The following is a 26705-nucleotide window of genomic DNA, read 5'->3' as shown; positions in this document are numbered from 1 at the left end:
GACCTTGAGTTCTATAAGATAAAGCCATAAACATGTGTATCCGAGTCTTCTATCAAAAGTTACAGCTATTTATATGAAGTTGTACAAAAACGCTTTCTTTCGCCAAGACAGTGCGTTTCTCACTGTTACATGCATTTGAATGGGGAACTCGCCCGAAACAAAGTATAGGTTTTCATTATGTGTATAACTTGGAAATCTTAGCTCAAACAGCTGCAAAACCTGTTTTCCCAGCACGGGGACCTTGAGTTCTATAAGATAAAGCCATAAACATGTTTGTCTGAGTCTTCTATCAAAAGTTACAGCGATTTATATGAAGTTGTACAAAAACGCTTTCTTTCGCCAAGACAGTGCGTTTCTCACTGTTGCATGCATTTGAATGGGGAACTCGCCCGAAACAAAGTATAGGTTTTCATTATGTGTATAACTTGGAAATCTTAGCTCAAACAGCTGCAAAACCTGTTTGCCCAGCACGGGGACCTTGAGTTCTATAAGATAAAGCCATAAACATGTATATCCGAGTCTTCTATCAAAAGTTACAGCTATTTATATGAAGTTGTACAAAAACGCTTTCTTTTGCCAAGACAGTGCGTTTCTCACTGTTGCATGCATTTGAATGGGGAACTCGCCCGAAACAAAGTATAGGTTTTCATTATGTGTATAACTTGGAAATCTTAGCTCAAACAGCTGCAATTCCTGTTTTCCCAGCACGGGGACCTTGAGTTCTATAAGATAAAGCCATAAACATGTGTATCCGAGTCTTCTATCAAAAGTTACAGCTATTTATATGAAGTTGTACAAAAACGCTTTCTTTCGCCAAGACAGTGCGTTTCTCACTGTTACATGCATTTGAATGGGGAACTCGACCGAAACAAAGTATAGGTTTTCATTATGTGTATAACTTAAAAATCTTAGCTCAAACAGCTGCAAATCCTGTTTGCCCAGCACGGGGACCTTGAGTTCTATAAGATAAAGCCATAAACATGTGTATCCGAGTCTTCTATCAAAAGTTACAGCTATTTATATGAAGTTGTACAAAAACGCTTTCTTTCGCCAAGACAGTGCGTTTCTCACTGTTACATGCATTTGAATGGGGAACTCGACCGAAACAAAGTATAGGTTTTCATTATGTGTATAACTTAAAAATCTTAGCTCAAACAGCTGCAAATCCTGTTTTCCCAGCACAGGGACCTTGAGTTCTATAAGATAAAGCCATAAACATGTGTATCCGAGTCTTCTATCAAAAGTTACAGCTATTTATATGAAGTTGTACAAAAACGCTTTCTTTCGCCAAGACAGTGCGTTTCTCACTGTTACATGCATTTGAATGGGGAACTCGACCGAAACAAAGTATAGGTTTTCATTATGTGTATAACTTAAAAATCTTAGCTCAAACAGCTGCAAATCCTGTTTGCCCAGCACGGGGAACTTGAGTTCTATAAGATAAAGCCATAAACATGTGTATCCGAGTCTTCTATCAAAAGTTACAGCTATTTATATGAAGTTGTACAAAAACGCTTTCTTTCGCCAAGACAGTGCGTTTCTCACTGTTGCATGCATTTGAATGGGGAACTCGACCGAAACAAAGTATAGGTTTTCATTATGTGTATAACTTGGAAATCTTAGCTCAAACAGCTGCAAATCCTGTTTTCCCAGCACAGGGACCTTGAGTTCTATAAGATAAAGCCATAAACATGTGTATCCGAGTCTTCTATCAAAAGTTACAGCTATTTATATGAAGTTGTACAAAAACGCTTTCTTTCGCCAAGACAGTGCGTTTCTCACTGTTGCATGCATTTGAATGGGGAACTCGCCCGAAACAAAGTATAGGTTTTCATTATGTGTATAACTTAAAAATCTTAGCTCAAACAGCTGCAAATCCTGTTTTCCCAGCACAGGGACCTTGAGTTCTATAAGATAAAGCCATAAACATGTGTATCCGAGTCTTCTATCAAAAGTTACAGCTATTTATATGAAGTTGTACAAAAACGCTTTCTTTCGCCAAGACAGTGCGTTTCTCACTGTTACATGCATTTGAATGGGGAACTCGCCCGAAACAAAGTATAGGTTTTCATTATGTGTATAACTTGGAAATCTTAGCTCAAACAGCTGCAAAACCTGTTTTCCCAGCACGGGGACCTTGAGTTCTATAAGATAAAGCCATAAACATGTTTGTCTGAGTCTTCTATCAAAAGTTACAGCGATTTATATGAAGTTGTACAAAAACGCTTTCTTTCGCCAAGACAGTGCGTTTCTCACTGTTGCATGCATTTGAATGGGGAACTCGCCCGAAACAAAGTATAGGTTTTCATTATGTGTATAACTTGGAAATCTTAGCTCAAACAGCTGCCAATCCTGTTTTCCCAGCACAGGGACCTTGAGTTCTATAAGATAAAGCCATAAACATGTTTGTCTGAGTCTTCTATCAAAAGTTACAGCTATTTATATGAAGTTGTACAAAAACGCTTTCTTTTGCCAAGACAGTGCGTTTCTCACTGTTGCATGCATTTGAATGGGGAACTCGCCCGAAACAAAGTATAGGTTTTCATTATGTGTATAACTTGGAAATCTTAGCTCAAACAGCTGCAAAACCTGTTTTCCCAGCACGGGGACCTTGAGTTCTATAAGATAAAGCCATAAACATGTTTGTCTGAGTCTTCTATCAAAAGTTACAGCTATTTATATGAAGTTGTACAAAAACGCTTTCTTTCGCCAAGACAGTGCGTTTCTCACTGTTACATGCATTTGAATGGGGAACTCGACCGAAACAAAGTATAGGTTTTCATTATGTGTATAACTTGGAAATCTTAGCTCAAACAGCTGCAAAACCTGTCTGCCCAGCACGGGGACCTTGAGTTCTATAAGATAAAGCCATAAACATGTGTATCCGAGTCTTCTATCAAAAGTTACAGCGATTTATATGAAGTTGTACAAAAACGCTTTCTTTTGCCAAGACAGTGCGTTTCTCACTGTTGCATGCATTTGAATGGGGAACTCGACCGAAACAAAGTATAGGTTTTCATTATGTGTATAACTTAAAAATCTTAGCTCAAACAGCTGCAAATCCTGTTTGCCCAGCACGGGGACCTTGAGTTCTATAAGATAAAGCCATAAACATGTGTATCCGAGTCTTCTATCAAAAGTTACAGCTATTTATATGAAGTTGTACAAAAACGCTTTCTTTCGCCAAGACAGTGCGTTTCTCACTGTTACATGCATTTGAATGGGGAACTCGACCGAAACAAAGTATAGGTTTTCATTATGTGTATAACTTAAAAATCTTAGCTCAAACAGCTGCAAATCCTGTTTTCCCAGCACAGGGACCTTGAGTTCTATAAGATAAAGCCATAAACATGTGTATCCGAGTCTTCTATCAAAAGTTACAGCTATTTATATGAAGTTGTACAAAAACGCTTTCTTTCGCCAAGACAGTGCGTTTCTCACTGTTGCATGCATTTGAATGGGGAACTCGCCCGAAACAAAGTATAGGTTTTCATTATGTGTATAACTTGGAAATCTTAGCTCAAACAGCTGCAAAACCTGTTTGCCCAGCACGGGGACCTTGAGTTCTATAAGATAAAGCCATAAACATGTGTATCCGAGTCTTCTATCAAAAGTTACAGCTATTTATATGAAGTTGTACAAAAACGCTTTCTTTTGCCAAGACAGTGCGTTTCTCACTGTTGCATGCATTTGAATGGGGAACTCGCCCGAAACAAAGTATAGGTTTTCATTATGTGTATAACTTGGAAATCTTAGCTCAAACAGCTGCAATTCCTGTTTTCCCAGCACGGGGACCTTGAGTTCTATAAGATAAAGCCATAAACATGTGTATCCGAGTCTTCTATCAAAAGTTACAGCTATTTATATGAAGTTGTACAAAAACGCTTTCTTTCGCCAAGACAGTGCGTTTCTCACTGTTACATGCATTTGAATGGGGAACTCGACCGAAACAAAGTATAGGTTTTCATTATGTGTATAACTTAAAAATCTTAGCTCAAACAGCTGCAAATCCTGTTTGCCCAGCACGGGGACCTTGAGTTCTATAAGATAAAGCCATAAACATGTGTATCCGAGTCTTCTATCAAAAGTTACAGCTATTTATATGAAGTTGTACAAAAACGCTTTCTTTCGCCAAGACAGTGCGTTTCTCACTGTTACATGCATTTGAATGGGGAACTCGACCGAAACAAAGTATAGGTTTTCATTATGTGTATAACTTAAAAATCTTAGCTCAAACAGCTGCAAATCCTGTTTTCCCAGCACAGGGACCTTGAGTTCTATAAGATAAAGCCATAAACATGTGTATCCGAGTCTTCTATCAAAAGTTACAGCTATTTATATGAAGTTGTACAAAAACGCTTTCTTTCGCCAAGACAGTGCGTTTCTCACTGTTACATGCATTTGAATGGGGAACTCGACCGAAACAAAGTATAGGTTTTCATTATGTGTATAACTTAAAAATCTTAGCTCAAACAGCTGCAAATCCTGTTTGCCCAGCACGGGGAACTTGAGTTCTATAAGATAAAGCCATAAACATGTGTATCCGAGTCTTCTATCAAAAGTTACAGCTATTTATATGAAGTTGTACAAAAACGCTTTCTTTCGCCAAGACAGTGCGTTTCTCACTGTTGCATGCATTTGAATGGGGAACTCGACCGAAACAAAGTATAGGTTTTCATTATGTGTATAACTTGGAAATCTTAGCTCAAACAGCTGCAAATCCTGTTTTCCCAGCACAGGGACCTTGAGTTCTATAAGATAAAGCCATAAACATGTGTATCCGAGTCTTCTATCAAAAGTTACAGCTATTTATATGAAGTTGTACAAAAACGCTTTCTTTCGCCAAGACAGTGCGTTTCTCACTGTTGCATGCATTTGAATGGGGAACTCGCCCGAAACAAAGTATAGGTTTTCATTATGTGTATAACTTAAAAATCTTAGCTCAAACAGCTGCAAATCCTGTTTTCCCAGCACAGGGACCTTGAGTTCTATAAGATAAAGCCATAAACATGTGTATCCGAGTCTTCTATCAAAAGTTACAGCTATTTATATGAAGTTGTACAAAAACGCTTTCTTTCGCCAAGACAGTGCGTTTCTCACTGTTACATGCATTTGAATGGGGAACTCGCCCGAAACAAAGTATAGGTTTTCATTATGTGTATAACTTGGAAATCTTAGCTCAAACAGCTGCAAAACCTGTTTTCCCAGCACGGGGACCTTGAGTTCTATAAGATAAAGCCATAAACATGTTTGTCTGAGTCTTCTATCAAAAGTTACAGCGATTTATATGAAGTTGTACAAAAACGCTTTCTTTCGCCAAGACAGTGCGTTTCTCACTGTTGCATGCATTTGAATGGGGAACTCGCCCGAAACAAAGTATAGGTTTTCATTATGTGTATAACTTGGAAATCTTAGCTCAAAAAGCTGCCAATCCTGTTTTCCCAGCACAGGGACCTTGAGTTCTATAAGATAAAGCCATAAACATGTTTGTCTGAGTCTTCTATCAAAAGTTACAGCTATTTATGAAGTTGTACAAAAACGCTTTCTTTTGCCAAGACAGTGCGTTTCTCACTGTTGCATGCATTTGAATGGGGAACTCGCCCGAAACAAAGTATAGGTTTTCATTATGTGTATAACTTGGAAATCTTAGCTCAAACAGCTGCAAAACCTGTTTTCCCAGCACGGGGACCTTGAGTTCTATAAGATAAAGCCATAAACATGTTTGTCTGAGTCTTCTATCAAAAGTTACAGCTATTTATATGAAGTTGTACAAAAACGCTTTCTTTCGCCAAGACAGTGCGTTTCTCACTGTTACATGCATTTGAATGGGGAACTCGACCGAAACAAAGTATAGGTTTTCATTATGTGTATAACTTGGAAATCTTAGCTCAAACAGCTGCAAAACCTGTCTGCCCAGCACGGGGACCTTGAGTTCTATAAGATAAAGCCATAAACATGTGTATCCGAGTCTTCTATCAAAAGTTACAGCGATTTATATGAAGTTGTACAAAAACGCTTTCTTTTGCCAAGACAGTGCGTTTCTCACTGTTGCATGCATTTGAATGGGGAACTCGACCGAAACAAAGTATAGGTTTTCATTATGTGTATAACTTAAAAATCTTAGCTCAAACAGCTGCAAATCCTGTTTGCCCAGCACGGGGACCTTGAGTTCTATAAGATAAAGCCATAAACATGTGTATCCGAGTCTTCTATCAAAAGTTACAGCTATTTATATGAAGTTGTACAAAAACGCTTTCTTTCGCCAAGACAGTGCGTTTCTCACTGTTACATGCATTTGAATGGGGAACTCGACCGAAACAAAGTATAGGTTTTCATTATGTGTATAACTTAAAAATCTTAGCTCAAACAGCTGCAAATCCTGTTTTCCCAGCACAGGGACCTTGAGTTCTATAAGATAAAGCCATAAACATGTGTATCCGAGTCTTCTATCAAAAGTTACAGCTATTTATATGAAGTTGTACAAAAACGCTTTCTTTCGCCAAGACAGTGCGTTTCTCACTGTTGCATGCATTTGAATGGGGAACTCGACCGAAACAAAGTATAGGTTTTCATTATGTGTATAACTTAAAAATCTTAGCTCAAACAGCTGCAAATCCTGTTTTCTCAGCACAGGGACCTTGAGTTCTATAAGATAAAGCCATAAACATGTGTATCCGAGTCTTCTATCAAAAGTTACAGCTATTTATATGAAGTTGTACAAAAACGCTTTCTTTCGCCAAGACAGTGCGTTTCTCACTGTTGCATGCATTTGAATGGGGAACTCGCCCGAAACAAAGTATAGGTTTTCATTATGTGTATAACTTGGAAATCTTAGCTCAAACAGCTGCAAAACCTGTTTGCCCAGCACGGGGACCTTGAGTTCTATAAGATAAAGCCATAAACATGTGTATCCGAGTCTTCTATCAAAAGTTACAGCTATTTATATGAAGTTGTACAAAAACGCTTTCTTTTGCCAAGACAGTGCGTTTCTCACTGTTGCATGCATTTGAATGGGGAACTCGCCCGAAACAAAGTATAGGTTTTCATTATGTGTATAACTTGGAAATCTTAGCTCAAACAGCTGCAATTCCTGTTTTCCCAGCACGGGGACCTTGAGTTCTATAAGATAAAGCCATAAACATGTGTATCCGAGTCTTCTATCAAAAGTTACAGCTATTTATATGAACTTGTACAAAAACGCTTTCTTTCGCCAAGACAGTGCGTTTCTCACTGTTACATGCATTTGAATGGGGAACTCGACCGAAACAAAGTATAGGTTTTCATTATGTGTATAACTTAAAAATCTTAGCTCAAACAGCTGCAAATCCTGTTTGCCCAGCACGGGGACCTTGAGTTCTATAAGATAAAGCCATAAACATGTGTATCCGAGTCTTCTATCAAAAGTTACAGCTATTTATATGAAGTTGTACAAAAACGCTTTCTTTCGCCAAGACAGTGCGTTTCTCACTGTTACATGCATTTGAATGGGGAACTCGACCGAAACAAAGTATAGGTTTTCATTATGTGTATAACTTAAAAATCTTAGCTCAAACAGCTGCAAATCCTGTTTGCCCAGCACGGGGACCTTGAGTTCTATAAGATAAAGCCATAAACATGTGTATCCGAGTCTTCTATCAAAAGTTACAGCTATTTATATGAAGTTGTACAAAAACGCTTTCTTTCGCCAAGACAGTGCGTTTCTCACTGTTGCATGCATTTGAATGGGGAACTCGCCCGAAACAAAGTATAGGTTTTCATTATGTGTATAACTTGGAAATCTTAGCTCAAACAGCTGCAAAACCTGTTTTCCCAGCACGGGGACCTTGAGTTCTATAAGATAAAGCCATAAACATGTTTGTCTGAGTCTTCTATCAAAAGTTACAGCTATTTATATGAAGTTGTACAAAAACGCTTTCTTTCGCCAAGACAGTGCGTTTCTCACTGTTGCATGCATTTGAATGGGGAACTCGCCTGAAACAAAGTATAGGTTTTCATTATGTGTATAACTTGGAAATCTTAGCTCAAACAGCTGCAAAACCTGTTTGCCCAGCACGGGGACCTTGAGTTCTATAAGATAAAGCCATAAACATGTTTGTCTGAGTCTTCTATCAAAAGTTACAGCGATTTATATGAAGTTGTACAAAAACGCTTTCTTTCGCCAAGACAGTGCGTTTCTCACTGTTGCATGCATTTGAATGGGGAACTCGCCCGAAACAAAGTATAGGTTTTCATTATGTGTATAACTTGGAAATCTTAGCTCAAACAGCTGCAAAACCTGTTTTCCCAGCACGGGGACCTTGAGTTCTATAAGATAAAGCCATAAACATGTGTATCCGAGTCTTCTATCAAAAGTTACAGCTATTTATATGAAGTTGTACAAAAACGCTTTCTTTCGCCAAGACAGTGCGTTTCTCACTGTTACATGCATTTGAATGGGGAACTCGACCGAAACAAAGTATAGGTTTTCATTATGTGTATAACTTAAAAATCTTAGCTCAAACAGCTGCAAATCCTGTTTTCCCAGCACAGGGACCTTGAGTTCTATAAGATAAAGCCATAAACATGTGTATCCGAGTCTTCTATCAAAAGTTACAGCTATTTATATGAAGTTGTACAAAAACGCTTTCTTTCGCCAAGACAGTGCGTTTCTCACTGTTACATGCATTTGAATGGGGAACTCGACCGAAACAAAGTATAGGTTTTCATTATGTGTATAACTTAAAAATCTTAGCTCAAACAGCTGCAAATCCTGTTTGCCCAGCACGGGGACCTTGAGTTCTATAAGATAAAGCCATAAACATGTGTATCCGAGTCTTCTATCAAAAGTTACAGCTATTTATATGAAGTTGTACAAAAACGCTTTCTTTCGCCAAGACAGTGCGTTTCTCACTGTTACATGCATTTGAATGGGGAACTCGACCGAAACAAAGTATAGGTTTTCATTATGTGTATAACTTAAAAATCTTAGCTCAAACAGCTGCAAATCCTGTTTTCCCAGCACAGGGACCTTGAGTTCTATAAGATAAAGCCATAAACATGTGTATCCGAGTCTTCTATCAAAAGTTACAGCTATTTATATGAAGTTGTACAAAAACGCTTTCTTTCGCCAAGACAGTGCGTTTCTCACTGTTGCATGCATTTGAATGGGGAACTCGACCGAAACAAAGTATAGGTTTTCATTATGTGTATAACTTAAAAATCTTAGCTCAAACAGCTGCAAATCCTGTTTTCTCAGCACAGGGACCTTGAGTTCTATAAGATAAAGCCATAAACATGTGTATCCGAGTCTTCTATCAAAAGTTACAGCTATTTATATGAAGTTGTACAAAAACGCTTTCTTTCGCCAAGACAGTGCGTTTCTCACTGTTGCATGCATTTGAATGGGGAACTCGCCCGAAACAAAGTATAGGTTTTCATTATGTGTATAACTTGGAAATCTTAGCTCAAACAGCTGCAAAACCTGTTTGCCCAGCACGGGGACCTTGAGTTCTATAAGATAAAGCCATAAACATGTGTATCCGAGTCTTCTATCAAAAGTTACAGCTATTTATATGAAGTTGTACAAAAACGCTTTCTTTTGCCAAGACAGTGCGTTTCTCACTGTTGCATGCATTTGAATGGGGAACTCGCCCGAAACAAAGTATAGGTTTTCATTATGTGTATAACTTGGAAATCTTAGCTCAAACAGCTGCAATTCCTGTTTTCCCAGCACGGGGACCTTGAGTTCTATAAGATAAAGCCATAAACATGTGTATCCGAGTCTTCTATCAAAAGTTACAGCTATTTATATGAACTTGTACAAAAACGCTTTCTTTCGCCAAGACAGTGCGTTTCTCACTGTTACATGCATTTGAATGGGGAACTCGACCGAAACAAAGTATAGGTTTTCATTATGTGTATAACTTAAAAATCTTAGCTCAAACAGCTGCAAATCCTGTTTGCCCAGCACGGGGACCTTGAGTTCTATAAGATAAAGCCATAAACATGTGTATCCGAGTCTTCTATCAAAAGTTACAGCTATTTATATGAAGTTGTACAAAAACGCTTTCTTTCGCCAAGACAGTGCGTTTCTCACTGTTACATGCATTTGAATGGGGAACTCGACCGAAACAAAGTATAGGTTTTCATTATGTGTATAACTTAAAAATCTTAGCTCAAACAGCTGCAAATCCTGTTTGCCCAGCACGGGGACCTTGAGTTCTATAAGATAAAGCCATAAACATGTGTATCCGAGTCTTCTATCAAAAGTTACAGCTATTTATATGAAGTTGTACAAAAACGCTTTCTTTCGCCAAGACAGTGCGTTTCTCACTGTTGCATGCATTTGAATGGGGAACTCGCCCGAAACAAAGTATAGGTTTTCATTATGTGTATAACTTGGAAATCTTAGCTCAAACAGCTGCAAAACCTGTTTTCCCAGCACGGGGACCTTGAGTTCTATAAGATAAAGCCATAAACATGTTTGTCTGAGTCTTCTATCAAAAGTTACAGCTATTTATATGAAGTTGTACAAAAACGCTTTCTTTCGCCAAGACAGTGCGTTTCTCACTGTTGCATGCATTTGAATGGGGAACTCGCCTGAAACAAAGTATAGGTTTTCATTATGTGTATAACTTGGAAATCTTAGCTCAAACAGCTGCAAAACCTGTTTGCCCAGCACGGGGACCTTGAGTTCTATAAGATAAAGCCATAAACATGTTTGTCTGAGTCTTCTATCAAAAGTTACAGCTATTTATATGAAGTTGTACAAAAACGCTTTCTTTCGCCAAGACAGTGCGTTTCTCACTGTTACATGCATTTGAATGGGGAACTCGACCGAAACAAAGTATAGGTTTTCATTATGTGTATAACTTAAAAATCTTAGCTCAAACAGCTGCAAATCCTGTTTTCCCAGCACAGGGACCTTGAGTTCTATAAGATAAAGCCATAAACATGTGTATCCGAGTCTTCTATCAAAAGTTACAGCTATTTATATGAAGTTGTACAAAAACGCTTTCTTTCGCCAAGACAGTGCGTTTCTCACTGTTGCATGCATTTGAATGGGGAACTCGCCCCAAACAAAGTATAGGTTTTCATTATGTGTATAACTTGGAAATCTTAGCTCAAACAGCTGCAAAACCTGTTTTCCCAGCACGGGGACCTTGAGTTCTATAAGATAAAGCCATAAACATGTTTGTCTGAGTCTTCTATCAAAAGTTACAGCGATTTATATGAAGTTGTACAAAAACGCTTTCTTTCGCCAAGACAGTGCGTTTCTCACTGTTGCATGCATTTGAATGGGGAACTCGCCCGAAACAAAGTATAGGTTTTCATTATGTGTATAACTTGGAAATCTTAGCTCAAACAGCTGCAAAACCTGTTTTCCCAGCACGGGGACCTTGAGTTCTATAAGATAAAGCCATAAACATGTGTATCCGAGTCTTCTATCAAAAGTTACAGCTATTTATATGAAGTTGTACAAAAACGCTTTCTTTCGCCAAGACAGTGCGTTTCTCACTGTTACATGCATTTGAATGGGGAACTCGACCGAAACAAAGTATAGGTTTTCATTATGTGTATAACTTAAAAATCTTAGCTCAAACAGCTGCAAATCCTGTTTTCCCAGCACAGGGACCTTGAGTTCTATAAGATAAAGCCATAAACATGTGTATCCGAGTCTTCTATCAAAAGTTACAGCTATTTATATGAAGTTGTACAAAAACGCTTTCTTTCGCCAAGACAGTGCGTTTCTCACTGTTACATGCATTTGAATGGGGAACTCGACCGAAACAAAGTATAGGTTTTCATTATGTGTATAACTTAAAAATCTTAGCTCAAACAGCTGCAAATCCTGTTTGCCCAGCACGGGGACCTTGAGTTCTATAAGATAAAGCCATAAACATGTGTATCCGAGTCTTCTATCAAAAGTTACAGCTATTTATATGAAGTTGTACAAAAACGCTTTCTTTCGCCAAGACAGTGCGTTTCTCACTGTTACATGCATTTGAATGGGGAACTCGACCGAAACAAAGTATAGGTTTTCATTATGTGTATAACTTAAAAATCTTAGCTCAAACAGCTGCAAATCCTGTTTTCCCAGCACAGGGACCTTGAGTTCTATAAGATAAAGCCATAAACATGTGTATCCGAGTCTTCTATCAAAAGTTACAGCTATTTATATGAAGTTGTACAAAAACGCTTTCTTTCGCCAAGACAGTGCGTTTCTCACTGTTACATGCATTTGAATGGGGAACTCGACCGAAACAAAGTATAGGTTTTCATTATGTGTATAACTTAAAAATCTTAGCTCAAACAGCTGCAAATCCTGTTTGCCCAGCACGGGGAACTTGAGTTCTATAAGATAAAGCCATAAACATGTGTATCCGAGTCTTCTATCAAAAGTTACAGCTATTTATATGAAGTTGTACAAAAACGCTTTCTTTCGCCAAGACAGTGCGTTTCTCACTGTTGCATGCATTTGAATGGGGAACTCGACCGAAACAAAGTATAGGTTTTCATTATGTGTATAACTTGGAAATCTTAGCTCAAACAGCTGCAAATCCTGTTTTCCCAGCACAGGGACCTTGAGTTCTATAAGATAAAGCCATAAACATGTGTATCCGAGTCTTCTATCAAAAGTTACAGCTATTTATATGAAGTTGTACAAAAACGCTTTCTTTCGCCAAGACAGTGCGTTTCTCACTGTTGCATGCATTTGAATGGGGAACTCGCCCGAAACAAAGTATAGGTTTTCATTATGTGTATAACTTAAAAATCTTAGCTCAAACAGCTGCAAATCCTGTTTTCCCAGCACAGGGACCTTGAGTTCTATAAGATAAAGCCATAAACATGTGTATCCGAGTCTTCTATCAAAAGTTACAGCTATTTATATGAAGTTGTACAAAAACGCTTTCTTTCGCCAAGACAGTGCGTTTCTCACTGTTACATGCATTTGAATGGGGAACTCGCCCGAAACAAAGTATAGGTTTTCATTATGTGTATAACTTGGAAATCTTAGCTCAAACAGCTGCAAAACCTGTTTTCCCAGCACGGGGACCTTGAGTTCTATAAGATAAAGCCATAAACATGTTTGTCTGAGTCTTCTATCAAAAGTTACAGCGATTTATATGAAGTTGTACAAAAACGCTTTCTTTCGCCAAGACAGTGCGTTTCTCACTGTTGCATGCATTTGAATGGGGAACTCGCCCGAAACAAAGTATAGGTTTTCATTATGTGTATAACTTGGAAATCTTAGCTCAAAAAGCTGCCAATCCTGTTTTCCCAGCACAGGGACCTTGAGTTCTATAAGATAAAGCCATAAACATGTTTGTCTGAGTCTTCTATCAAAAGTTACAGCTATTTATATGAAGTTGTACAAAAACGCTTTCTTTTGCCAAGACAGTGCGTTTCTCACTGTTGCATGCATTTGAATGGGGAACTCGCCCGAAACAAAGTATAGGTTTTCATTATGTGTATAACTTGGAAATCTTAGCTCAAACAGCTGCAAAACCTGTTTTCCCAGCACGGGGACCTTGAGTTCTATAAGATAAAGCCATAAACATGTTTGTCTGAGTCTTCTATCAAAAGTTACAGCTATTTATATGAAGTTGTACAAAAACGCTTTCTTTCGCCAAGACAGTGCGTTTCTCACTGTTACATGCATTTGAATGGGGAACTCGACCGAAACAAAGTTTAGGTTTTCATTATGTGTATAGCTTGGAAATCTTAGCTCAAACAGCTGCAAAACCTGTCTGCCCAGCACGGGGACCTTGAGTTCTATAAGATAAAGCCATAAACATGTGTATCCGAGTCTTCTATCAAAAGTTACAGCGATTTATATGAAGTTGTACAAAAACGCTTTCTTTTGCCAAGACAGTGCGTTTCTCACTGTTGCATGCATTTGAATGGGGAACTCGACCGAAACAAAGTTTAGGTTTTCATTATGTGTATAACTTGGAAATCTTAGCTCAAACAGCTGCAAAACCTGTTTTCCCAGCACGGGGACCTTGAGTTCTATAAGATAAAGCCATAAACATGTGTATCCGAGTCTTCTATCAAAAGTTACAGCTATTTATATGAAGTTGTACAAAAACGCTTTCTTTCGCCAAGACAGTGCGTTTCTCACTGTTGCATGCATTTGAATGGGGAACTCGCCCGAAACAAAGTATAGGTTTTCATTATGTGTATAACTTGGAAATCTTAGCTCAAACAGCTGCAAATCCTGTTTTCCCAGCACAGGGACCTTGAGTTCTATAAGATAAAGCCATAAACATGTGTATCCGAGTCTTCTATCAAAAGTTACAGCTATTTATATGAAGTTGTACAAAAACGCTTTCTTTCGCCAAGACAGTGCGTTTCTCACTGTTACATGCATTTGAATGGGGAACTCGACCGAAACAAAGTATAGGTTTTCATTATGTGTATAACTTAAAAATCTTAGCTCAAACAGCTGCAAATCCTGTTTTCCCAGCACAGGGACCTTGAGTTCTATAAGATAAAGCCATAAACATGTGTATCCGAGTCTTCTATCAAAAGTTACAGCTATTTATATGAAGTTGTACAAAAACGCTTTCTTTCGCCAAGACAGTGCGTTTCTCACTGTTGCATGCATTTGAATGGGGAACTCGACCGAAACAAAGTATAGGTTTTCATTATGTGTATAACTTAAAAATCTTAGCTCAAACAGCTGCAAATCCTGTTTTCTCAGCACAGGGACCTTGAGTTCTATAAGATAAAGCCATAAACATGTGTATCCGAGTCTTCTATCAAAAGTTACAGCTATTTATATGAAGTTGTACAAAAACGCTTTCTTTCGCCAAGACAGTGCGTTTCTCACTGTTGCATGCATTTGAATGGGGAACTCGCCCGAAACAAAGTATAGGTTTTCATTATGTGTATAACTTGGAAATCTTAGCTCAAACAGCTGCAAATCCTGTTTTCTCAGCACAGGGACCTTGAGTTCTATAAGATAAAGCCATAAACATGTGTATCCGAGTCTTCTATCAAAAGTTACAGCTATTTATATGAAGTTGTACAAAAACGCTTTCTTTCGCCAAGACAGTGCGTTTCTCACTGTTGCATGCATTTGAATGGGGAACTCGCCCGAAACAAAGTATAGGTTTTCATTATGTGTATAACTTGGAAATCTTAGCTCAAACAGCTGCAAAACCTGTTTGCCCAGCACGGGGACCTTGAGTTCTATAAGATAAAGCCATAAACATGTGTATCCGAGTCTTCTATCAAAAGTTACAGCTATTTATATGAAGTTGTACAAAAACGCTTTCTTTTGCCAAGACAGTGCGTTTCTCACTGTTGCATGCATTTGAATGGGGAACTCGCCCGAAACAAAGTATAGGTTTTCATTATGTGTATAACTTGGAAATCTTAGCTCAAACAGCTGCAATTCCTGTTTTCCCAGCACGGGGACCTTGAGTTCTATAAGATAAAGCCATAAACATGTGTATCCGAGTCTTCTATCAAAAGTTACAGCTATTTATATGAAGTTGTACAAAAACGCTTTCTTTCGCCAAGACAGTGCGTTTCTCACTGTTACATGCATTTGAATGGGGAACTCGACCGAAACAAAGTATAGGTTTTCATTATGTGTATAACTTAAAAATCTTAGCTCAAACAGCTGCAAATCCTGTTTGCCCAGCACGGGGACCTTGAGTTCTATAAGATAACGCCATAAACATGTGTATCCGAGTCTTCTATCAAAAGTTACAGCTATTTATATGAAGTTGTACAAAAACGCTTTCTTTCGCCAAGACAGTGCGTTTCTCACTGTTGCATGCATTTGAATGGGGAACTCGCCCGAAACAAAGTATAGGTTTTCATTATGTGTATAACTTGGAAATCTTAGCTCAAACAGCTGCAACATCTGTTTGCCCAGCACGGGGACCTTGAGTTCTATAAGATAAAGCCATAAACATGTGTATCCGAGTCTTCTATCAAAAGTTACAGCGATTTATATGAAGTTGTACAAAAACGCTTTCTTTCGCCAAGACAGTGCGTTTCTCACTGTTGCATGCATTTGAATGGGGAACTCGCCCGAAACAAAGTATAGGTTTTCATTATGTGTATAACTTGGAAATCTTAGCTCAAACAGCTGCAAATCCTGTTTTCCCAGCACAGGGACCTTGAGTTCTATAAGATAAAGCCATAAACATGTTTGTCTGAGTCTTCTATCAAAAGTTACAGCTATTTATATGGTTGTACAAAAACGCTTTCTTTTGCCAAGACAGTGCGTTTCTCACTGTTGCATGCATTTGAATGGGGAACTCGCCCGAAACAAAGTATAGGTTTTCATTATGTGTATAACTTGGAAATCTTAGCTCAAACAGCTGCAAAACCTGTTTTCCCAGCACGGGGACCTTGAGTTCTATAAGATAAAGCCATAAACATGTTTGTCTGAGTCTTCTATCAAAAGTTACAGCTATTTATATGAAGTTGTACAAAAACGCTTTCTTTCGCCAAGACAGTGCGTTTCTCACTGTTACATGCATTTGAATGGGGAACTCGACCGAAACAAAGTATAGGTTTTCATTATGTGTATAACTTGGAAATCTTAGCTCAAACAGCTGCAAAACCTGTCTGCCCAGCACGGGGACCTTGAGTTCTATAAGATAAAGCCATAAACATGTGTATCCGAGTCTTCTATCAAAAGTTACAGCGATTTATATGAAGTTGTACAAAAACGCTTTCTTTTGCCAAGACAGTGCGTTTCTCACTGTTGCATGCATTTGAATGGGGAACTCGACCGAAACAAAGTATAGGTTTTCATTATGTGTATAACTTAAAAATCTTAGCTCAAACAGCTGCAAATCCTGTTTGCCCAGCACGGGGACCTTGAGTTCTATAAGATAAAGCCATAAACATGTGTATCCGAGTCTTCTATCAAAAGTTACAGCTATTTATATGAAGTTGTACAAAAACGCTTTCTTTCGCCAAGACAGTGCGTTTCTCACTGTTGCATGCATTTGAATGGGGAACTCGCCCGAAACAAAGTATAGGTTTTCATTATGTGTATAACTTGGAAATCTTAGCTCAAACAGCTGCAAAACCTGTTTGCCCAGCACGGGGACCTTGAGTTCTATAAGATAAAGCCATAAACATGTGTATCCGAGTCTTCTATCAAAAGTTACAGCTATTTATATGAAGTTGTACAAAAACGCTTTCTTTTGCCAAGACAGTGCGTTTCTCACTGTTGCATGCATTTGAATGGGGAACTCGCCCGAAACAAAGTATAGGTTTTCATTATGTGTATAACTTGGAAATCTTAGCTCAAACAGCTGCAATTCCTGTTTTCCCAGCACGGGGACCTTGAGTTCTATAAGATAAAGCCATAAACATGTGTATCCGAGTCTTCTATCAAAAGTTACAGCTATTTATATGAAGTTGTACAAAAACGCTTTCTTTCGCCAAGACAGTGCGTTTCTCACTGTTGCATGCATTTGAATGGGGAACTCGCCCGAAACAAAGTATAGGTTTTCATTATGTGTATAACTTGGAAATCTTAGCTCAAACAGCTGCAAAACCTGTTTGCCCAGCACGGGGACCTTGAGTTCTATAAGATAAAGCCATAAACATGTTTGTCTGAGTCTTCTATCAAAAGTTACAGCTATTTATATGAAGTTGTACAAAAACGCTTTCTTTCGCCAAGACAGTGCGTTTCTCACTGTTACATGCATTTGAATGGGGAACTCGACCGAAACAAAGTATAGGTTTTCATTATGTGTATAACTTAAAAATCTTAGCTCAAACAGCTGCAAATCCTGTTTTCCCAGCACAGGGACCTTGAGTTCTATAAGATAAAGCCATAAACATGTGTATCCGAGTCTTCTATCAAAAGTTACAGCTATTTATATGAAGTTGTACAAAAACGCTTTCTTTCGCCAAGACAGTGCGTTTCTCACTGTTGCATGCATTTGAATGGGGAACTCGACCGAAACAAAGTATAGGTTTTCATTATGTGTATAACTTAAAAATCTTAGCTCAAACAGCTGCAAATCCTGTTTTCTCAGCACAGGGACCTTGAGTTCTATAAGATAAAGCCATAAACATGTGTATCCGAGTCTTCTATCAAAAGTTACAGCTATTTATATGAAGTTGTACAAAAACGCTTTCTTTCGCCAAGACAGTGCGTTTCTCACTGTTGCATGCATTTGAATGGGGAACTCGCCCGAAACAAAGTATAGGTTTTCATTATGTGTATAACTTGGAAATCTTAGCTCAAACAGCTGCAAAACCTGTTTGCCCAGCACGGGGACCTTGAGTTCTATAAGATAAAGCCATAAACATGTGTATCCGAGTCTTCTATCAAACGTTACAGCTATTTATATGAAGTTGTACAAAAACGCTTTCTTTTGCCAAGACAGTGCGTTTCTCACTGTTGCATGCATTTGAATGGGGAACTCGCCCGAAACAAAGTATAGGTTTTCATTATGTGTATAACTTGGAAATCTTAGCTCAAACAGCTGCAATTCCTGTTTTCCCAGCACGGGGACCTTGAGTTCTATAAGATAAAGCCATAAACATGTGTATCCGAGTCTTCTATCAAAAGTTACAGCTATTTATATGAAGTTGTACAAAAACGCTTTCTTTCGCCAAGACAGTGCGTTTCTCACTGTTGCATGCATTTGAATGGGGAACTCGCCCGAAACAAAGTATAGGTTTTCATTATGTGTATAACTTGGAAATCTTAGCTCAAACAGCTGCAAAACCTGTTTGCCCAGCACGGGGACCTTGAGTTCTATAAGATAAAGCCATAAACATGTTTGTCTGAGTCTTCTATCAAAAGTTACAGCTATTTATATGAAGTTGTACAAAAACGCTTTCTTTCGCCAAGACAGTGCGTTTCTCACTGTTACATGCATTTGAATGGGGAACTCGACCGAAACAAAGTATAGGTTTTCATTATGTGTATAACTTAAAAATCTTAGCTCAAACAGCTGCAAATCCTGTTTTCCCAGCACAGGGACCTTGAGTTCTATAAGATAAAGCCATAAACATGTGTATCCGAGTCTTCTATCAAAAGTTACAGCTATTTATATGAAGTTGTACAAAAACGCTTTCTTTCGCCAAGACAGTGCGTTTCTCACTGTTACATGCATTTGAATGGGGAACTCGACCGAAACAAAGTATAGGTTTTCATTATGTGTATAACTTAAAAATCTTAGCTCAAACAGCTGCAAATCCTGTTTTCCCAGCACAGGGACCTTGAGTTCTATAAGATAAAGCCATAAACATGTGTATCCGAGTCTTCTATCAAAAGTTACAGCTATTTATATGAAGTTGTACAAAAACGCTTTCTTTCGCCAAGACAGTGCGTTTCTCACTGTTGCATGCATTTGAATGGGGAACTCGACCGAAACAAAGTATAGGTTTTCATTATGTGTATAACTTAAAAATCTTAGCTCAAACAGCTGCAAATCCTGTTTTCTCAGCACAGGGACCTTGAGTTCTATAAGATAAAGCCATAAACATGTGTATCCGAGTCTTCTATCAAAAGTTACAGCTATTTATATGAAGTTGTACAAAAACGCTTTCTTTCGCCAAGACAGTGCGTTTCTCACTGTTGCATGCATTTGAATGGGGAACTCGCCCGAAACAAAGTATAGGTTTTCATTATGTGTATAACTTGGAAATCTTAGCTCAAACAGCTGCAAAACCTGTTTGCCCAGCACGGGGACCTTGAGTTCTATAAGATAAAGCCATAAACATGTGTATCCGAGTCTTCTATCAAAAGTTACAGCTATTTATATGAAGTTGTACAAAAACGCTTTCTTTTGCCAAGACAGTGCGTTTCTCACTGTTGCATGCATTTGAATGGGGAACTCGCCCGAAACAAAGTATAGGTTTTCATTATGTGTATAACTTGGAAATCTTAGCTCAAACAGCTGCAATTCCTGTTTTCCCAGCACGGGGACCTTGAGTTCTATAAGATAAAGCCATAAACATGTTTGTCTGAGTCTTCTATCAAAAGTTACAGCTATTTATATGAAGTTGTACAAAAACGCTTTCTTTCGCCAAGACAGTGCGTTTCTCACTGTTACATGCATTTGAATGGGGAACTCGACCGAAACAAAGTATAGGTTTTCATTATGTGTATAACTTAAAAATCTTAGCTCAAACAGCTGCAAATCCTGTTTGCCCAGCACGGGGACCTTGAGTTCTATAAGATAAAGCCATAAACATGTGTATCCGAGTCTTCTATCAAAAGTTACAGCTATTTATATGAAGTTGTACAAAAACGCTTTCTTTCGCCAAGACAGTGCGTTTCTCACTGTTGCATGCATTTGAATGGGGAACTCGCCCGAAACAAAGTATAGGTTTTCATTATGTGTATAACTTGGAAATCTTAGCTCAAACAGCTGCAAAACCTGTTTTCCCAGCACGGGGACCTTGAGTTCTATAAGATAAAGCCATAAACATGTTTGTCTGAGTCTTCTATCAAAAGTTACAGCGATTTATATGAAGTTGTACAAAAACGCTTTCTTTCGCCAAGACAGTGCGTTTCTCACTGTTACATGCATTTGAATGGGGAACTCGACCGAAACAAAGTTTAGGTTTTCATTATGTGTATAGCTTGGAAATCTTAGCTCAAACAGCTGCAAAACCTGTCTGCCCAGCACGGGGACCTTGAGTTCTATAAGATAAAGCCATAAACATGTGTATCCGAGTCTTCTATCAAAAGTTACAGCGATTTATATGAAGTTGTACAAAAACGCTTTCTTTTGCCAAGACAGTGCGTTTCTCACTGTTGCATGCATTTGAATGGGGAACTCGACCGAAACAAAGTTTAGGTTTTCATTATGTGTATAACTTGGAAATCTTAGCTCAAACAGCTGCAAAACCTGTTTTCCCAGCACGGGGACCTTGAGTTCTATAAGATAAAGCCATAAACATGTGTATCCGAGTCTTCTATCAAAAGTTACAGCTATTTATATGAAGTTGTACAAAAACGCTTTCTTTCGCCAAGACAGTGCGTTTCTCACTGTTGCATGCATTTGAATGGGGAACTCGCCCGAAACAAAGTATAGGTTTTCATTATGTGTATAACTTGGAAATCTTAGCTCAAACAGCTGCAAATCCTGTTTTCCCAGCACAGGGACCTTGAGTTCTATAAGATAAAGCCATAAACATGTGTATCCGAGTCTTCTATCAAAAGTTACAGCTATTTATATGAAGTTGTACAAAAACGCTTTCTTTCGCCAAGACAGTGCGTTTCTCACTGTTGCATGCATTTGAATGGGGAACTCGACCGAAACAAAGTATAGGTTTTCATTATGTGTATAACTTAAAAATCTTAGCTCAAACAGCTGCAAATCCTGTTTTCTCAGCACAGGGACCTTGAGTTCTATAAGATAAAGCCATAAACATGTGTATCCGAGTCTTCTATCAAAAGTTACAGCTATTTATATGAAGTTGTACAAAAACGCTTTCTTTCGCCAAGACAGTGCGTTTCTCACTGTTGCATGCATTTGAATGGGGAACTCGCCCGAAACAAAGTATAGGTTTTCATTATGTGTATAACTTGGAAATCTTAGCTCAAACAGCTGCAAAACCTGTTTGCCCAGCACGGGGACCTTGAGTTCTATAAGATAAAGCCATAAACATGTGTATCCGAGTCTTCTATCAAAAGTTACAGCTATTTATATGAAGTTGTACAAAAACGCTTTCTTTTGCCAAGACAGTGCGTTTCTCACTGTTGCATGCATTTGAATGGGGAACTCGCCCGAAACAAAGTATAGGTTTTCATTATGTGTATAACTTGGAAATCTTAGCTCAAACAGCTGCAATTCCTGTTTTCCCAGCACGGGGACCTTGAGTTCTATAAGATAAAGCCATAAACATGTGTATCCGAGTCTTCTATCAAAAGTTACAGCTATTTATATGAAGTTGTACAAAAACGCTTTCTTTCGCCAAGACAGTGCGTTTCTCACTGTTACATGCATTTGAATGGGGAACTCGACCGAAACAAAGTATAGGTTTTCATTATGTGTATAACTTAAAAATCTTAGCTCAAACAGCTGCAAATCCTGTTTGCCCAGCACGGGGACCTTGAGTTCTATAAGATAAAGCCATAAACATGTGTATCCGAGTCTTCTATCAAAAGTTACAGCTATTTATATGAAGTTGTACAAAAACGCTTTCTTTCGCCAAGACAGTGCGTTTCTCACTGTTGCATGCATTTGAATGGGGAACTCGCCCGAAACAAAGTATAGGTTTTCATTATGTGTATAACTTGGAAATCTTAGCTCAAACAGCTGCAACATCTGTTTGCCCAGCACGGGGACCTTGAGTTCTATAAGATAAAGCCATAAACATGTGTATCCGAGTCTTCTATCAAAAGTTACAGCGATTTATATGAAGTTGTACAAAAACGCTTTCTTTCGCCAAGACAGTGCGTTTCTCACTGTTACATGCATTTGAATGGGGAACTCGACCGAAACAAAGTATAGGTTTTCATTATGTGTATAACTTAAAAATCTTAGCTCAAACAGCTGCAAATCCTGTTTTCCCAGCACAGGGACCTTGAGTTCTATAAGATAAAGCCATAAACATGTGTATCCGAGTCTTCTATCAAAAGTTACAGCTATTTATATGAAGTTGTACAAAAACGCTTTCTTTCGCCAAGACAGTGCGTTTCTCACTGTTACATGCATTTGAATGGGGAACTCGCCCGAAACAAAGTATAGGTTTTCATTATGTGTATAACTTGGAAATCTTAGCTCAAACAGCTGCAAAACCTGTTTTCCCAGCACGGGGACCTTGAGTTCTATAAGATAAAGCCATAAACATGTTTGTCTGAGTCTTCTATCAAAAGTTACAGCGATTTATATGAAGTTGTACAAAAACGCTTTCTTTCGCCAAGACAGTGCGTTTCTCACTGTTGCATGCATTTGAATGGGGAACTCGCCCGAAACAAAGTATAGGTTTTCATTATGTGTATAACTTGGAAATCTTAGCTCAAACAGCTGCAAATCCTGTTTTCCCAGCACAGGGACCTTGAGTTCTATAAGATAAAGCCATAAACATGTTTGTCTGAGTCTTCTATCAAAAGTTACAGCTATTTATATGGTTGTACAAAAACGCTTTCTTTTGCCAAGACAGTGCGTTTCTCACTGTTGCATGCATTTGAATGGGGAACTCGCCCGAAACAAAGTATAGGTTTTCATTATGTGTATAACTTGGAAATCTTAGCTCAAACAGCTGCAAAACCTGTTTTCCCAGCACGGGGACCTTGAGTTCTATAAGATAAAGCCATAAACATGTTTGTCTGAGTCTTCTATCAAAAGTTACAGCTATTTATATGAAGTTGTACAAAAACGCTTTCTTTCGCCAAGACAGTGCGTTTCTCACTGTTGCATGCATTTGAATGGGGAACTCGCCCGAAACAAAGTATAGGTTTTCATTATGTGTATAACTTGGAAATCTTAGCTCAAACAGCTGCAAAACCTGTTTGCCCAGCACGGGGACCTTGAGTTCTATAAGATAAAGCCATAAACATGTGTATCCGAGTCTTCTATCAAAAGTTACAGCTATTTATATGAAGTTGTACAAAAACGCTTTCTTTTGCCAAGACAGTGCGTTTCTCACTGTTGCATGCATTTGAATGGGGAACTCGCCCGAAACAAAGTATAGGTTTTCATTATGTGTATAACTTGGAAATCTTAGCTCAAACAGCTGCAATTCCTGTTTTCCCAGCACGGGGACCTTGAGTTCTATAAGATAAAGCCATAAACATGTGTATCCGAGTCTTCTATCAAAAGTTACAGCTATTTATATGAAGTTGTACAAAAACGCTTTCTTTCGCCAAGACAGTGCGTTTCTCACTGTTACATGCATTTGAATGGGGAACTCGACCGAAACAAAGTATAGGTTTTCATTATGTGTATAACTTAAAAATCTTAGCTCAAACAGCTGCAAATCCTGTTTGCCCAGCACGGGGACCTTGAGTTCTATAAGATAAAGCCATAAACATGTGTATCCGAGTCTTCTATCAAAAGTTACAGCTATTTATATGAAGTTGTACAAAAACGCTTTCTTTCGCCAAGACAGTGCGTTTCTCACTGTTACATGCATTTGAATGGGGAACTCGACCGAAACAAAGTATAGGTTTTCATTATGTGTATAACTTAAAAATCTTAGCTCAAACAGCTGCAAATCCTGTTTGCCCAGCACGGGGACCTTGAGTTCTATAAGATAAAGCCATAAACATGTGTATCCGAGTCTTCTATCAAAAGTTACAGCTATTTATATGAAGTTGTACAAAAACGCTTTCTTTCGCCAAGACAGTGCGTTTCTCACTGTTACATGCATTTGAATGGGGAACTCGACCGAAACAAAGTATAGGTTTTCATTATGTGTATAACTTAAAAATCTTAGCTCAAACAGCTGCAAATCCTGTTTTCCCAGCACAGGGACCTTGAGTTCTATAAGATAAAGCCATAAACATGTGTATCCGAGTCTTCTATCAAAAGTTACAGCTATTTATATGAAGTTGTACAAAAACGCTTTCTTTCGCCAAGACAGTGCGTTTCTCACTGTTGCATGCATTTGAATGGGGAACTCGCCCGAAACAAAGTATAGGTTTTCATTATGTGTATAACTTGGAAATCTTAGCTCAAACAGCTGCAAAACCTGTTTTCCCAGCACGGGGACCTTGAGTTCTATAAGATAAAGCCATAAACATGTGTATCCGAGTCTTCTATCAAAAGTTACAGCTATTTATATGAAGTTGTACAAAAACGCTTTCTTTCGCCAAGACAGTGCGTTTCTCACTGTTGCATGCATTTGAATGGGGAACTCGACCGAAACAAAGTATAGGTTTTCATTATGTGTATAACTTGGAAATCTTAGCTCAAACAGCTGCAAATCCTGTTTTTCCAGCACGGGGACCTTGAGTTCTATAAGATAAAGCCATAAACATGTTTGTCTGAGTCTTCTATCAAAAGTTACAGGTATTTATATGAAGTTGTACAAAAACGCTTTCTTTCGCCAAGACAGTGCGTTTCTCACTGTTACATGCATTTGAATGGGGAACTCGACCGAAACAAAGTATAGGTTTTCATTATGTGTATAACTTGGAAATCTTAGCTCAAACAGCTGCAAAACCTGTTTTCCCAGCACGGGGACCTTGAGTTCTATAAGATAAAGCCATAAACATGTGTATCCGAGTCTTCTATCAAAAGTTACAGCTATTTATATGAAGTTGTACAAAAACGCTTTCTTTCGCCAAGACAGTGCATTTCTCACTGTTACATGCATTTGAATGGGGAACTCGACCGAAACAAAGTATAGGTTTTCATTATGTGTATAACTTAAAAATCTTAGCTCAAACAGCTGCAAATCCTGTTTGCCCAGCACGGGGACCTTGAGTTCTATAAGATAAAGCCATAAACATGTGTATCCGAGTCTTCTATCAAAAGTTACAGCTATTTATATGAAGTTGTACAAAAACGCTTTCTTTCGCCAAGACAGTGCGTTTCTCACTGTTGCATGCATTTGAATGGGGAACTCGCCCGAAACAAAGTATAGGTTTTCATTATGTGTATAACTTGGAAATCTTAGCTCAAACAGCTGCAAATCCTGTTTTTCCAGCACGGGGACCTTGAGTTCTATAAGATAAAGCCATAAACATGTGTATCCGAGTCTTCTATCAAAAGTTACAGCTATTTATATGAAGTTGTACAAAAACGCTTTCTTTCGCCAAGACAGTGCGTTTCTCACTGTTACATGCATTTGAATGGGGAACTCGACCGAAACAAAGTATAGGTTTTCATTATGTGTATAACTTAAAAATCTTAGCTCAAACAGCTGCAAATCCTGTTTGCCCAGCACGGGGACCTTGAGTTCTATAAGATAAAGCCATAAACATGTGTATCCGAGTCTTCTATCAAAAGTTACAGCTATTTATATGAAGTTGTACAAAAACGCTTTCTTTCGCCAAGACAGTGCGTTTCTCACTGTTGCATGCATTTGAATGGGGAACTCGCCCGAAACAAAGTATAGGTTTTCATTATGTGTATAACTTAAAAATCTTAGCTCAAACAGCTGCAAATCCTGTTTGCCCAGCACGGGGACCTTGAGTTCTATAAGATAAAGCCATAAACATGTGTATCCGAGTCTTCTATCAAAAGTTACAGCTATTTATATGAAGTTGTACAAAAACGCTTTCTTTCGCCAAGACAGTGCGTTTCTCACTGTTGCATGCATTTGAATGGGGAACTCGCCCGAAACAAAGTATAGGTTTTCATTATGTGTATAACTTGGAAATCTTAGCTCAAACAGCTGCAAATCCTGTTTTTCCAGCACGGGGACCTTGAGTTCTATAAGATAAAGCCATAAACATGTTTGTCTGAGTCTTCTATCAAAAGTTACAGGTATTTATATGAAGTTGTACAAAAACGCTTTCTTTCGCCAAGACAGTGCGTTTCTCACTGTTGCATGCATTTGAATGGGGAACTCGCCCGAAACAAAGTATAGGTTTTCATTATGTGTATAACTTGGAAATCTTAGCTCAAACAGCTGCAAAACCTGTTTTCCTAGCACGGGGACCTTGAGTTCTATAAGATAAAGCCATAAACATGTTTGTCTGAGTCTTCTATCAAAAGTTACAGCTATTTATATGAAGTTGTACAAAAACGCTTTCTTTCGCCAAGACAGTGCGTTTCTCACTGTTGCATGCATTTGAATGGGGAACTCGCCCGAAACAAAGTATA

Source organism: Maylandia zebra, linkage group LG2 (genome assembly GCF_041146795.1).
Source record: "Maylandia zebra isolate NMK-2024a linkage group LG2, Mzebra_GT3a, whole genome shotgun sequence".
NCBI lineage: Eukaryota > Metazoa > Chordata > Actinopteri > Cichliformes > Cichlidae > Maylandia > Maylandia zebra.
Note: the sequence above shows the minus strand (reverse complement) of the source record.